The sequence below is a fragment of the Eurosta solidaginis genome, chromosome 4 (genome assembly GCF_040869045.1).
Source record: "Eurosta solidaginis isolate ZX-2024a chromosome 4, ASM4086904v1, whole genome shotgun sequence".
Taxonomy (NCBI): Eukaryota; Metazoa; Arthropoda; class Insecta; order Diptera; family Tephritidae; genus Eurosta; species Eurosta solidaginis.
Window position 1 is genome coordinate 86190275 of NC_090322.1, and position 16178 is coordinate 86206452.

Consider the following 16178-nt stretch of genomic DNA (forward strand, 5'->3'; position numbering starts at 1 on the left):
TGGATTGTAGCCGTAGACCGTAGCAGCAGACCGTAACACATTCTCCAATAATATCATGGCCGATCACATAGCCATCGAAAATTTGTTTAGCAATTACACCTTTAATAATCACCGGTCATAGCTGTGTAAGGAAGTGTAAACCCATTATGTACATGTATCTTAAATTATTAGAAGTTAAGCAACCCTATTGTAGATATTGTAAAACTATCGATATGAAAATAGAGGGCAACCTTGAAAATAAATATGGTGGCCGGAATTTCCGGTAAACCTAAAGACTGGAAAAGTCGTGTTTCAACTTAATCATTAAACATCGTATAAAATAATAAAAAAATTGAAATACCTAACCAATTTACAGAAGTAATAAGTTTTTATTTGGATATTCGTTTGTTTTTTGAAACGAAAAAAAAACAAAGACGAAAAAGAGTATGTTAGAAAAAAGTTTACAAAATTGATATTATTTCAACACCAATAGCAGCCAGCCTCATATTTTGTTTACTTCATCAAAATTTTCTTCATTAATAAACTCAAAATAAGTAAAATTTTTAAAACGTTTATATACCGTTTATTCAAGCTAATTCCTTTAAATTATTTTTGGAAACGTTGCAAAACATTGCAAAAATGCAATTTAAGTTGGCAGCGATTTAGTTTAGCACCCCCCGAGTTCGGGGTTTAACTTGGTATCAAATGAAAGAGGAAGTTCTCCCGATCACAAATATATATATTTTAAAGTGCGCAAACTTATTATTTAAAAGTTATTTGTTGTTAAAGTTTGGAAATTTCTATACAACTTTTATATGTGTATACGTATATATATTTTATGACATTACAAATCTGTGCTGCCACATCTAAAGAACGGAACAAGTGCAGAATCGAAAATTAACTTATAAAAATACCTTCATCTGATGTATATACATATATATTTAACTTTTCTAGTCTTTATTTATCAAAAATTTGAAAAAGCTATTTTTTGCATTCGTGAACGAGCTGATATTACCTTATAACTCTTTTGTTTATTGTTACGTTACCCAATCCAACACCGGCTGTGCCATGCACAGTAATTCTGCGTAGGACACAATAACCCTCGGCTACGCCATGCCAAGTCCGGGTGTGTGGTATAACCGTGGCTACCACCATGGTGATGTCCTTCTGCGTAGAAGGGTGTACTATGTAGATATGGTAACCACGGTAATACCACACACCCGGACTTGGCATGGCGTAGCCCAGGGTTATTTTTTATAAGCGCGGCCGAAGGCCGCCTACGCGGAAAGGTGTTTCAACTTTTCAAAATGAGTAGTAAAAATATATATTTTCCTTTTTCTTTATTAACTGAAAGGTGGTGAGGTAATATTTATATTTGTTTTTTTTTTTTGTGTTTATGTGGCAGCACAGCTTTGTAATATCATCAATAAAATATATATATATATAAATATATAATAAATATATAATATATTTATAATAAGTAAAAACAATGCAAAAATGAAATGTGAAATATACAAAAATGGAATTTAAGGTTATCGTTGCCAATTTATATAGATATGTATAAGGTTTTGAAAGATGTGTAAATTGTAATTTAAAGTGCTATAGAAATTTGCTAAATTTGCAAACTTTAACAACAAATAACTTTTAAATTATAAGTTTGCGCACTTTAAAATATATATATTTGTGATCGGGACAACTTCCTCTTTCATTTGATACCAAGTTAAACCCCGAACTCGGGGGGTGCTAAACTAAATCGCTGCCGTAATTCTGCGTAGGACACCTTTCTGCATAGGCGGCCTTCGGCCGCGCTTATAAAAAATAACCCTGGGCCACGCCATGCCAAGTCCGGGTGTGTGGTATAACCGTGGCTACCGCCACGTTGATGCACAATGCGCAATTCGCAATCTTGTAAGGTGATTTGTGGTTCTACATAAATCACCTTACAAGATTGCGCATTGCGCATGTAAACAAATGATCAGCTGTTTTTAATGGCAATTTTTACGTCATTTCCCTTTAGCTCTTGTTTTTTTCTCTTTCTGTTATTCGCTCAAGCAGTCAAGTGTGACATCGATGCGCAGAACGAAGCAATTTTTAAAACGTGAATTCGCAATATTCTGGTGTGAATTGTGGGGGTTCCACACACCACAAAAAATATCGAAAGATCAATTCATCGATTAAAGTAAACTTCCATATCTATGTCATTGTGAGCAAGCACACTATATTCTAACTAAATGTTATGGTTATTGAAGGAAAGTTAAAAATGGAATGCAATAAATACAGTCATTCTAAAAAAGTTGTGAAAAAAGTGTTTACTACAGAGCGAGACGTTTATGTGACATGTAAATCTAGTTTTAAGGTTTGTAAAATATGTTCACCCTTATCACGAAGTTCACGCGGAAAAGTGTTCACCTTCACTTCTTTTGTTCGGGTGAACTTTTTCCGCCTATCGGCAATTTCGGGCGAACAAAAGTTCACTTCGAAACAGCTGATGCACTATTGTGAATTGCCAGTGAACAAATAGTTTACTTACAATTGTGTAAATTTTGTAACCAAGTATATACTTCCTTAAAATACAACAAAAATAGAAATAAAAAATTTGGCAATAGTGTAGTTTACGATACCCACCGAAATTTGGGCCAAAACTTTCGACTGAGGTATCAAAAGACGCGTATTCACGTCTAGATCAAGAATTCCTGTCTGTTGCAGATTTATATTCTTCCCACTTTCCTTTTTTGAAGTTTATGAAAGTGCATTTTTCGGTGACGATGAAGTCGGCGGTACGCTCGAACGAAATAAGTATGGGCAGGTGGTCGGATGCCAATGTTACCATCGGCTGCCAGTTGACGCAGTTTACGAGTTCTGCGCTCACGATTGAGATATCTGGCGATCTATGACAGCTTCCTACCATACGTGTGGGGGCGTCTCCGTTTATTGTGCAGAACGTCGTTTCTTCTATTTGATCCGCCAACATCTCACCCCTACTGTCCGCCCGCATAGGTCGTGATGGGCATTGAAATCGCCAAGATAATGCGATTGTTGCCAGTGAGTAAGGCCTCGATATTAGGGTGGTATCCACTGGGGCAACAGGTGACAGGAGGGATGTAGATGTTCATGATTTCTAGATTTGCATCGCCTGACCGGACAGCTAGGCCTTGACGTTCTAAGACATTGTCCCTGCGGTCGATGCTAGGATGAAATATATAATATTGCACAGAGTGGTGTATAATAAACGCGAGGCCGCCTCCATTTCCGCTCTCGCGGTCTTTCCTGTGGACATTATACCCAGAGCAGGTCTGCAATGCAGATCTTGCTGTGAGTTTAGTCTCTTGAATCGCAGCAATGCGGATGTTGTGCCGCTTCATGAAATCGACTATCTCCGTAATCTTCCCAGTTAGTCCATTACAGTTTAACTGCAGAATTCTGGATTGTATGAGGGGTGACGCCACCACTCTAGGGGTAAGTGGCGGGTGACTACGCCTAGGTTGTGGAAGGCCAGGACGCAATTGCTGTTGTGGCCTTGGGACTGGGCGCCCTTGGGCAAGCATTGGGGTACCCGGATGATTTGGGTTTGCGACCTGGCAACATGGCGCGATGAAACCCGTCGAGGGGTTGCCGTCGCGGAGACCAGAACATCTAGGAAAGTGGCACCACCCAAGGCGGAACTGCATTGAGCGGATGTCGCAAACCTATATATTCTGTGCTTGCAGACGGTGCAAACGGAGTTAGGGACTAAGAGTCTGTTTCCCTGACCTGCACGATTGCTGCCAGAAAAGAAGGGGGAGAAGAAGACGGGGGCAGGGGCTGATGCTCAGCATTGCTACCAGCTCTACTACGAAGGTAGTAGTTATGAGTGGTATCAGCTGTTTGAGTTGTTGGCGCCGTGGGGTGCGAGCAGCAGCGGGTACTTGTTGTGGCTTGCTGAGTAGCGAGGCTGCTGGAAGGTAGGGGGGGGGGGGGGCGCTTAGGCGTAGACTACGGGACGCCCTTGGGCGTGAGCAGCAAGGAGCCACAAAAGATTTATAAAAGTTACGTGGACGTCGGGTTTTGGGATCAAGCCCAGAACAACCTGTCCGATGCAACCATCCCTTGCACGAGACACACTGAACAGAGTATGATCGTCCTAAAAAGATTCTTTTCTGGCAAATGCAGCAAAACCATTTCTCAGGACCGGGGTCAGGAGACGGACCCGGATTGGGTTCGATACCTTCCCGGAGTAAGAGAATATGTAGCAGTCCTGCTGCAAGGAGCTGCTGGGAGGATGACAATTTGTGGGAGGGACGAAACAAATTAAACGGGGGTCACACTGAAATGACAGTCCTTGGTCGGGCAAAATCCCGAGTCGCTCCGGTACATAGAACCGACTGCCTTGGGAAGTAGTGCAGTTTACGGTACCCACCCTAAAGTTGGGCCAAGATTTTCAAGTGAGGTATCAAAAGACGCGTATTAATCTCGAGAACAATAATCCGAAGGCGGAAAAGAAAAATTTTATCTCTGTCCGGAGATATTTGCAGTTGAATTTGGCGATTTTAATGTGGTTGTTGTGTTTACCCACAAAAAAAATTGTGCATCACCGTGGCGGCATCTAGTTTTAAGGTTTGTAAAATATGTTCACCCTTATCACGAAGTTCACGCGGAAAAGTGTTCACCTTCACTTCTTTTGTTCGGGTGAACTTTTTCCGCCTATCGGCAATTTCGGGCGAACAAAAGTTCACTTCGAAACAGCTGATGCACTATTGTGAATTGCCAGTGAACAAATAGTTTACTTACAATTGTGTAAATTTTGTAACCAAGTATATAATTCCTTAAAATACAACAAAAATAGAAATAAAAAATTTGGCAATAGTGTAGTTTACGATACCCACCGAAATTTGGGCCAAAACTTTCGACTGAGGTATCAAAAGACGCGTATTCACGTCTAGATCAAGAATTCCTGTCTGTTGCAGATTTATATTCTTCCCACTTTCCTTTTTTGAAGTTTATGAAAGTGCATTTTTCGGTGACGATGAAGTCGGCGGTACGCTCGAACGAAATAAGTATGGGCAGGTGGTCGGATGCCAATGTTACCATCGGCTGCCAGTTGACGCAGTTTACGAGTTCTGCGCTCACGATTGAGATATCTGGCGATCTATGACAGCTTCCTACCATACGTGTGGGGGCGTCTCCGTTTATTGTGCAGAACGTCGTTTCTTCTATTTGATCCGCCAACATCTCACCCCTACTGTCCGCCCGCATAGGTCGTGATGGGCATTGAAATCGCCAAGATAATGCGATTGTTGCCAGTGAGTAAGGCCTCGATATTAGGGTGGTATCCACTGGGGCAACAGGTGACAGGAGGGATGTAGATGTTCATGATTTCTAGATTTGCATCGCCTGACCGGACAGCTAGGCCTTGACGTTCTAAGACATTGTCCCTGCGGTCGATGCTAGGATGAAATATATAATATTGCACAGAGTGGTGTATAATAAACGCGAGGCCGCCTCCATTTCCGCTCTCGCGGTCTTTCCTGTGGACATTATACCCAGAGCAGGTCTGCAATGCAGATCTTGCTGTGAGTTTAGTCTCTTGAATCGCAGCAATGCGGATGTTGTGCCGCTTCATGAAATCGACTATCTCCGTAATCTTCCCAGTTAGTCCATTACAGTTTAACTGCAGAATTCTGGATTGCATGAGGGGTGACGCCACCACTCTCTAGGGGTAAGTGGCGGGTGACTACGCCTAGGTTGTGGAAGGCCAGGACGCAATTGCTGTTGTGGCCTTGGGACTGGGCGCCCTTGGGCAAGCATTGGGGTACCCGGATGATTTGGGTTTGCGACCTGGCAACATGGCGCGATGAAACCCGTCGAGGGGTTGCCGTCGCGGAGACCAGAACATCTAGGAAAGTGGCACCACCCAAGGCGGAACTGCATTGAGCGGATGTCGCAAACCTATATATTCTGTGCTTGCAGACGGTGCAAACGGAGTTAGGGACTAAGAGTCTGTTTCCCTGACCTGCACGATTGCTGCCAGAAAAGAAGGGGGAGAAGAAGACGGGGGCAGGGGCTGATGCTCAGCATTGCTACCAGCTCTACTACGAAGGTAGTAGTTATGAGTGGTATCAGCTGTTTGAGTTGTTGGCGCCGTGGGGCGCGAGCAGCAGCGGGTACTTGTTGTGGCTTGCTGAGTAGCGAGGCTGCTGGAAGGTAGTGGGGGGGGGGGGGCGCTTAGGCGTAGACTACGGGACGCCCTTGGGCGTGAGCAGCAAGGAGCCACAAAAGATTTATAAAAGTTACGTGGACGTCGGGTTTTGGGATCAAGCCCAGAACAACCTGTCCGATGCAACCATCCCTTGCACGAGACACACTGAACAGAGTATGATCGTCCTAAAAAGATTCTTTTCTGGCAAATGCAGCAAAACCATTTCTCAGGACCGGGGTCAGGAGACGGACCCGGATTGGGTTCGATACCTTCCCGGAGTAAGAGAATATGTAGCAGTCCTGCTGCAAGGAGCTGCTGGGAGGATGACAATTTGTGGGAGGGACGAAACAAATTAAACGGGGGTCACACTGAAATGACAGTCCTTGGTCGGGCAAAATCCCGAGTCGCTCCGGTACATAGAACCGACTGCCTTGGGAAGTAGTGCAGTTTACGGTACCCACCCTAAAGTTGGGCCAAGATTTTCAAGTGAGGTATCAAAAGACGCGTATTAATCTCGAGAACAATAATCCGAAGGCGGAAAAGAAAAATTTTATCTCTGTCCGGAGATATTTGCAGTTGAATTTGGCGATTTTAATGTGGTTGTGTTTACCCACAAAAAAAATTGTGCATCACCGTGGCGGCAGCCACGGATATCCCACACACCCGGACTTGGCATGGCGTAGCCCAGGGTTATTTTTTATGAGCGCGGCCGAAGGCCGCCAACGCAGAAAGGTGTTCTGCGCAAAAATACTATGGATCCCACCCCCGGTTTCGGAGGAACCCGCGGGTCTTTTTTCGGTTTTTGTTAATATCTTTTGAACGGGTAAAAAAAGTTAACTTCCGCTTTCGGATCCTTGATCTAGACATGAATACGCGTCTTTTGATACCTCACTCGAAAATTTTGGCCCAAATTTCGGTGGGTACCGTAAACTGCACTATTACCGCAAATATCTCCGGACAGAGATACAATTTTTCTTTTCCGCCTTCGGATTATTGTTCTCGAGATTAATACGCGTCTTTTGATACCTCACTCGAAAATCTTGGCCCAACTTTAGGGTGGGTACCGTAAACTGCACTACTACCCCAAAATTAACTTGTTATTCAAAAGTGCTGGCAATAGTTATTTTTAGCTTACAGTGAATCAATTAGCTCCAAAGGGTTAGAGCTGTCCCTTTATTGTATCCGAATCAATTTCACATTTATATTCTCCTCGCGCTCAATCAATACCAACTTAATTGCAAGGTAATAGTCTAGTTGAGGGGTCGACTGCTACCAAAAATATCGAGAGAGGTGTCAAACGACGCGTATTGTCATCAGTATTAATAATCCGAAGGCGGAAAATACAAATATTAACTCGTTCAAAAGATATTAACGAAAAACCGAAAAATGACCAGCGGGTACTTCCGAAACCGGGGGTGGGATTCATAGTATTTTTGGTAATAGTCTAATTGAGGGGTCGACTGCTAATACGCGTCAAAAAATATCGAGAGAGGTGTTAAAAGACGCGTATTAATCTCGAGAACAATAATCCGAAGGCGGAAAAAAAAATTTTAACTCGTTCGAAAGATATTAACGAAAAACCGAAAAAAGACCCGCGGGTACCTCCGAAACCGGGGGTGGGATCCATAGTATTTTTGTGCAGAACACTTTTTTGCGTTGGCGGCCGCGCTTATTATAAAAAATAAGGTAATAGTCTAGTTTAGGGGTCGACTGCTAATACGCTACCAAAAATATCGAGAGAGGTGTCAAAAGACGCGTATTAATCTCGAGAACAATAATCCGATGGCGGAAAAGAAAAATTTTAACTCGTTCGAAAGATATTAACGAAAAACCGAAAAAAAGACCCGCGGGTACCTCCGAAACCGTGGGTGGGATCCATAGTATTTTTGTGCAGAACACTTTTCTGCGTTGGCGGCCTTCAGCCGCGCTTATAAAAAATAAGGTAATGGTCTAGTTTGAGGGGTCGACTGCTAATGCGCTACCAAAAATATCGAGAGGGGTGTCAAAAGACGCGTATTAATCTCGGGAGCAATTATCCGAAGGCGGAAAAGAAAAATTTTATCTCTGTCAGGAGATATTTGCAGTTGAAGTTGGCGATTTTCATGTGGTTGTTGTTGTGTTTGACCCACCAAAAAAAATTGTGCATCACCGTGGCGGGCAGCCACGGTTATACCACACACCCGGACTTGGAAACGCTATTGACTACATACAAAGCAATTAGCCAGCCGATTACGTGCTACGCGTCACCCATATGGTCGCCAAGCCTAAAAATCACCCACTGGAAGAAAGTACAGGCCTGCCAAAATACTGCTCTCAGAATCGCCACGTTCTTCTTATGTCCCCAGAACACCATCTGCATAATGAGGCGATAATACTCCCCATCAGGGGGAGAAATGAGAAGCTGACCAAACAGTTCCTGCTGAATACCCAGAAACCTGGGCATCCCAACATGATTGATGAACCAGCACCGCCTAGGGTTTTAAGGAGTCATCTCCGTAAGCATTTTGAGGAAATACGGCACCTGAGAACCCAGCCGTATGAAGTGAAAAAACACAAGTAGGTCCTTGGTGAACTCCATAAACAGGCGTCGGACCTTTATGCCGGGAATTGCCCGGTGAATCCAGTACTTAACGAAAATTATCCAAAACCCGCGGAAGGGGAACGCATACTCCCCAGGTAAACGCGTCTCACTCTTGCTCAACTTCGTTCTGGATACTGTAACAGGTTAAACTCTTACCTATCCAGAATCAACCCCGACATACAAAATGTATGCCCCGCTTGCAATGTGTCCCCACATGACACCAACCATCTCTTCAATTGTAATGTGGAACCAACGCCTCTAACACCCCTTTCCTTATGGTCCACCCCTGTTGAAACGGCAAGTTTCTTTGGACTCCCGTTAGAGGATATTGATGACAATTTGTGATCGGTCGCGGCTATTAGGTGGGGCGAGCATTGCTACAACAACAACAACAACAACAAGACATGCCGGACAAAAAATTTACGGTGTCATAAAAAATAGAATTTACATACGTAGCAATACAGGAATTTCACTTTTTTCCACTCAGCTTCTGATTGTGTATTATTTATAGATTTATTTCTAATAATAAAAGTACATATAATTATAAGTGTATCAAATTTCAAAACAAAAAATTACTTAACATTTTCTTTTCCTCTCGCTCGCCTGTAAAATATAAGTGAACAAATTCGAACAAAGAGTTGCCGATAAGGTGAAATCTTTTTCGAACACGAAGAATTTTTTCGCCATCCTCTGCGAATTTCGGGTGAAAACAAAACTCGCGATAAGGGTGGTTGTGTTAACGTGACCCTCATTACGATTGATCGGCCCGAATACATGACAAGAATAGACTTACCAAGGGTAGTATTGCAGTTTATGGTACCCACCGAAATAAGTACCAAATTTCTCAAGTGAGGTATCAAAATACGGGTATAGTATAACACAAATTTTAATTACCAGTGATTTGTGCGCTTAAAATAAATGTGCGGCAACGGTAATTCTATACGACAGCATGACACTGCTAATACGCGTCCAAAAATATCGAGAGAGGTGTCTCTCGATATTTTTGGTAGCGTATTAGCAGTCGACTCCTCAACTAGACTTTTACCGTTAACTTTTTTCACCCGTTTAAAAGTTATCGGCGAAAAGCAGGTTTGTGTCATACACATTGTTCCCGCTCGTTTACAATCTTTTAAGCGCACACATCACTTTACTTTTTATATTTAGTATTTCAACATAATCTAACTTGCATGAATTAACGAAAAAGTTATGTTAAATTTCACAAATTTACTCATAAAATATCAACATAAATATTGCAAAAAATTTCTGTCCAAATCAAAACACATGAAAGTGGACAGTGTTGCCAGCTCAGCAACGATGGAAATTACCTATGTTGTTCTCTGTTAGGATTAATACAAGGCGGTGGCGGATCAACATAAATTTAAATGCTGGGTAGGAGCTGCTTCGACCGATAGATTAGAAGCAATTTAGATTGCTTAGACGCTTCCCAAGGCCCTCGGTTCTATGTACCGGAGCGACTCGGGATTTTTCTCGACCAAGGACTGCTATTTCAGTGTAACCCCAACCCCACCCCACGGATAGATTAATAAAGAAAAAACCAAAAGTTTTCACTTTTTCCCTCTATGCATTTCGGCGCTTTCGCGTCATCATCAGGAAGGTCTACATTTATTTAAAAAAACAGAAACATGAAAACACAAAATGAAATGTAAGAATACAGCACAATCAATAGACATAAAAATTTGTTGAATTAATCCAAGGCTTCCCAATGTCGCATAAATTAGTTTAGCCAAATAAGAATTGCAGTATTCATTCGCTTTTATTAGAAAAGAAAAAAGAGTACTTTACAAAAGACCGATATATACATAACTGGATCAACTAACTGAACTAACTTACAGCGCAAAAACCTGCTGTGTCATATATATGTATGTATAAAAAAGGGTTGCCATAAATGTTGAACACGTGTTGGACGTGGGCAGGTGCAGCATTAGCCTACCAGCCGATAGGGTTTCACCCCGACCTACTAAGGTGGCAGAATACCGCACCTACCAGCCCAAAGTCATCAATTTCTAAACACGGTCAAAATCAAAGTCCCTAACAATCCAGTTCGTCACCGTTGTGTACCGATCTTGACCCTTAATAGGGTCCTCCCTCCCCTGAGCACGGCACAATGACTCAGGGGTGCGTGTTTGCTTGAGTTGTCCTCTCTAGATCCGCCATTATCAGTAGAAGCAGGAGCACCTCGTGCAGGACGTGATAACTAATCACGCGTGACATTCATCACTATGGCCGTCTAAGACTGATAACAGTCCCTGATCCAGAGCCTGGAACCACTTATGATATCCAAGCCAAGTATCTTAGCCCCCCGACACCGCGAAAGGCGGCCGCGGCAAGGTCGTTGGTCAGGCTTCGTGATACGGGATATGGACTTTCTGACCGCGGACACTCTAGCCTTCTTACCAGTTTCGACTTTATCCCGGCCAGAACGGACTATCGTATGCCGATAACTGCTCGCTATACAACCTTCACGCCAGTCATTCCAGAGAGAGAGGAGTGGGGAAGAGCAATTATCAGGGGCATGGGACCGGTTAACTTGATCACGGATGGGTCGAAGCTGGATGGAAAGGTTGGTGGGGGGTCTTTTGTCAAGAGCTAAATTAAAGCCGCAAGTTTAAGTTGGCTGATCACTGCAGTGTATTCCAAGCGGAAGTTGCTGCGATTAAGGATGCGGTGGATGGTCTCCGCGACGGCAACCCCCCGACAGGTTTCATTGCGCCATGTCGCCAGGTCGCAAACCCCAATCTACCGGGTACCCCAATGCTTGCCCAAGGACGCCCAGTCCCAGGGCCACAACAGTAGTTGCGTCCTGGCCTTCCTCAACCCAGGCGTAGTCACCCGTCACTTACTCCCAGTGTGGCGACGTCTCCCCCTATGCACTTCAGAATTCTGCAGTTAAACTGTAATGGACTAACTGGGAAGATCATGGAGATAGTCGATTTCATGAAGCGGCTCAACATCCGGATTGCTGCGATTCAAGAAACTAAACTCACAGCAAGATCTGCACTACAAACTTGTTCTGGGTATAATGTCCACAGAAAAGATCGCATGAGCGGAAATGAAGGCGGCCTCGCGTTTATCATACACCACTCTGTGCAATATCATATATTTGGTCCTGGCATCGACCGCAGGGACAATGTCTTAGAACGTCAAGGTCTATGAGTTGAAAACAAACAAGGATGCCAATAAGAAAAAGATTGAAGAAATAAGTAAGGAGAATAAAAAAATGTGCAATGAAATAAAGAAAAATGTTAATAGTGTTGAAGCCAAAGTGTCATACGCAGCGATAACAAAAAATTATCGACAAAAAAAAAGAAGTGTTGCCAGACATTAGAAAGAATCATCCCTTAATTGTCAAACTGAATAAAAGGCAAAATATAGAAATAACCAAAACTGACCTAAACTCGAAAGTTGATCCTAAAGGGCTGCGAATAACTAACATAGTAGCAAGGCAAAGCGGAGTTGTTATTGTTGAAAGCGAAAATGACCATGAGCGTGACAAAATAAAAAATGCCATATAGAACAATCTGGGAACTAACTATGAGGTTAAGATTCCCAAAAAAGTGAAACCAGCAGTCATGGTGACTGGTATAAATTTTAAATATAGCGACGAGGAACTGGTGCAAAGAATTAAACGACAAAACATTTGTTTAAGTGAAACGGACGAAGCGTTCGCAAATGTACTAGCTGCAATGCAAAGGCTTCAATCACAAAGCGGCGGACTGCAAGGAAAAGGAAGTATGCACAAAATGCTTGGGAGAGCATAAACATACACATTGCATAAAGGATGCAGTAAACAAGTGCATTAACTGCATACGAGCAAACAAGGAGCTGAATCTTGGACTTGACGAAAACCATGATACTCTGGATAGAACTTGTCCCGTATACCAACAAAAGCTAGATGCAAGGAAAAGGAAAGTTGTTTATTAGCAACCAAAGAAAATCTTTACTGCAGCGCAAAAGACAAAATATTATTTAAATTGAGATAGCAATATAAACAACTTGGAATGCATTTATCTTAATATTAATAGTATTATAGCAAATAAAATCGAGCTGGAACGTCTTATTGAAATAAGAAGACCAAGTATTGTGTTATGTACGGAAACGTGTCCAACAGAACAGATTTTGGATTCTGAATTTAGTATTCCGACCTACAAATGCATTCGTTGCGACTCTCAAAGTAGGCATACTGGCGGTGTTGTCATGTATGTGTATGAAAATATACAATTTAGCATAGTTTGTAATAAAGCTATCAACATGAATGTGTGGTGCATTATTGTAAAAATAAACAAATGCGCGTTAAAATGGAAAATCGGTGTACTATATCACTCACCAAGTAGCAGTGACTCCACCTTTATTACTTATCTAAATGAAATTATCACTGAACATCTCAAGGAGGCGGATAATAATTTAATAATTGGTGATTTTAATATCAATGTAAATGTATCGTCAACATACTCAAACCAGCTAACAAGTTTATTTGCACAAATGGCAATGATACAAAGGATAAACTTCGACACGAGGATAACAGAGTACTCGTCTACAAGATTTGATTTGCTATTCAGTAACAATGATAAAGTTAAAGCAGTGAATATAGGTGAACATCGCATTTATGACCATGACACACTTCGAAGTGCCAACAACAAAGCTTTGTAAAATGAGAAGGTATGCTACTGCTACATGTTGGGAAGAGGACCCAAATACAGATAAGAAATAAGTGGTACGACCGAGAATTAACAAACCCGCATAAAAGAAAAATATAATCTTATAAAACTGCTCGAAATACTGGATTTTGGGACGAATATAACGTCATTAAGAAAATATATAAAAGAACCATAATTTATAAAAAAAAAGAAATACATGGGTTAGGAGAAGCTATATATTGCGCTGGCAACCTGAAGGGTTGCGCTACACACCCATTGAATCTGGTATTTTAGTCGCCTCTTACGACAGGCATACCTACGCTTCCCAAGGCAGTCGGTTCTATGTACCGGAGCGACTCGGGATTTAATTTGTTTCGTCCCTCCCACAAATTGTCATCCTCCCAGCAGCTCCTTGCAGCAGGACTGCTCCATATTCTCTTGCTCCGGGAAGGTATCGAATCCAATCCGGGTCCGTCTCCTGACCTCGGTCCTGAGAAATGGTTTTGCTGCATCTGCCGGAAAAGAATCTTTTTAGGACGGTCATACTCTGTTCAGTGTGTCTCGTGTAAGGGATGGTTGCATCGGACAGGTTGTTCTGGGCTTGATCCCAAAACCCGACGTCCACGTAACTTTTATAAATCTTTTGTGGCTCCTTGCTGTTCACGCTCAAGGGCGTCCCGTAGTCTACGTCTAAGCGCCCCCCCATTACCTTCCAGCAGCCCCGCTGCTCAGCAAGCCACAACAAGTACCCGCTGCTGCTCGCGCCTTACGGCGCCAACAAATCAAACAGCTGCTACCACTCATAACTACAATCTTCGTAGTAGAGTCGGAAGCAATGCTGAGCAACAGCCCCTGCCCCCGTCTTCTCCCCCCCTCTTTTCCGGCAGCAATCGTGTAGGTCAGGGAAACAGACTCTTAGTCCCTACCTCCGTTTGCACCGTTTGCCAGCACAGAATATATATGTTTGCGACATCCGCCCAATGCAGCTCCTGCCTCGGGTGGTGCCACTTTCCTAGATGTTCTGGTCTCCGCGACGGCAACCCCTCGGCGGGTTTCATCGCGCCATGTTGCCAGGTCGCAAACCCAAATCATCCGGGTACCCCAATGCTTGCCCAAGGACGCCCAGTCCCAGGGCCACAACAGCAATTGCGTCCTGGCCTTCCTGAACCCAGGCGTAGTCACCCGTCACTTACCCCCAGAGTGGCGACGTCTCCCCTCATGCACTTCAGAATTCTGCAGTTAAACTGTAATGGACTAACTGGGAAGATTACGGAGATAGTCAATTTCATGAAGCGGCACAACATCCGCATTGCTGCGATTCAAGAGACTAAACTCACAGCACGATCTGCATTGCAGTCCTGCTCTGGGTATAATGTCCACAGAAAAGATCGCGAGAGCGGAAATGGAGGCGGCCTCGCGTTTATAATACACCACTCTGTGCAATATCACATATTTGATCCTGGCATCGACCGCAGGGACAACGTCTTAGAACGTCAAGGCCTATCTGTCCGGTCAGGCGATGCAAACCTAGAAATCATCAACATCTACATCCCCCCTGCCACCTGTTGCCCCGGTGGATACCACCCTAATATTAGAGCCTTACTCACTGGAAACAATCGCATTATTTTAGGCGACTTCAATGCCCATCATGATCTATGGCATTCAAATTTGCGGGCGGACAGTAGGGGCGAGATGTTGGCGGATCAAATAGAAGAAACGACGTTCTGCACAATAAACGGAGACGCCCCCACACGTATGGTAGGAAGCTGTCACAGTTCGCCAGATATCTCAATCGTGAGCGCAGAACTCGTAAACTGCGTCAACTGGCAGCCGATGGTATCATTGGCATCCGACCACCTGCCTATACTTGTTTCGCTCGAGCGTACCGCCGACTTCATCGTCACCGAAAAACGCACTTTCATAAACTTTAAAAAAGGAAAGTGGGGAGAATATAAATCCTTTACAGACAACCTCTTTGCTGCCCTCCCTATCCCGACTGATGCCCGCCAAGGGGAGCGTGCCTTTCGCAAGGTCATTGAATCCGCCTCGGCACGTTTCATTCCCGCCGGGAGAATTCCCGAAATCCGGCCCCACTTCCCGGCGGAGGCCGCAAACTTAGCGAGAGAACGTGACCTTATAAGGCAGCTTGATCCAGGCGACCCCCAAATAAGGGATATAAACCAACGCATCAGATTGCTTGTGGATGAACACAAGCGGGCGAAATGGGAGGAGCACCTAAGAGGTTGTAACCTCTCTACCGGTGTGGGTAAACTTTGGTCCACCGTAAAGTCCCTATCGAATCCGACTAAGCACAAAGACAAAGTTTCCATCGCCTTTGGCGACAAAGTGCTGTCGGATGCGAAAAAATGCGCGAGCGCTTTCTGCCGACAATATATAATGCATTCTACGGTCGACAAAGTTAGACGGAGGGCCAACAGACACGCACATAAACACAAATTCAGCGCGTCACCAATCACCATCACCGCTAAAGAGGTTGAGGACGCCATTGGTCGCGCTAAACCACCCAAAGCAGTGGGCCCAGACGGCATAGCCATGCCGATGCTTAAAAGCCTAGGGAAAGAGGGTTTCAAATATTTAGCGCAGGTCTTCAACCTGTCTCTTTCCACCTTTGTCATACCCGAGAAATGGAGAATGGCCAAGGTGGTCCCGCTACTAAAGCCTGGTAAACCAGCTAACATAGGAGAGTCGTATCGTCCGATATCTCTCCTATCGCCAGTAGCAAAGACGCTCGAAGCCATTTTGCTCCCTTATTTCCAAGCAAATTTGC

The 16178-nt window shown here is 43.7% G+C and overlaps 1 protein-coding gene across 4 annotated transcripts in view; it reads left to right on the forward strand.

Annotated features, from left to right (window-relative positions):
- Positions 1-304: 304 nt before the first annotated feature.
- Positions 305-16178, forward strand: part of LOC137250033 (transmembrane protein 203) — a 93649-nt gene continuing 77775 nt past the window's right edge. The window contains exon 1 of one of the 4 annotated variants that reach the window (XM_067782233.1): positions 305-423. The gene's annotated coding sequence lies outside the window, so the exon portion shown is untranslated. Of the gene's footprint in view, positions 424-2150; positions 2336-16178 lie in introns of those variants that run through there. The other 3 variants (XM_067782230.1, XM_067782229.1, XM_067782231.1) reach the window with 3 other exon arrangements.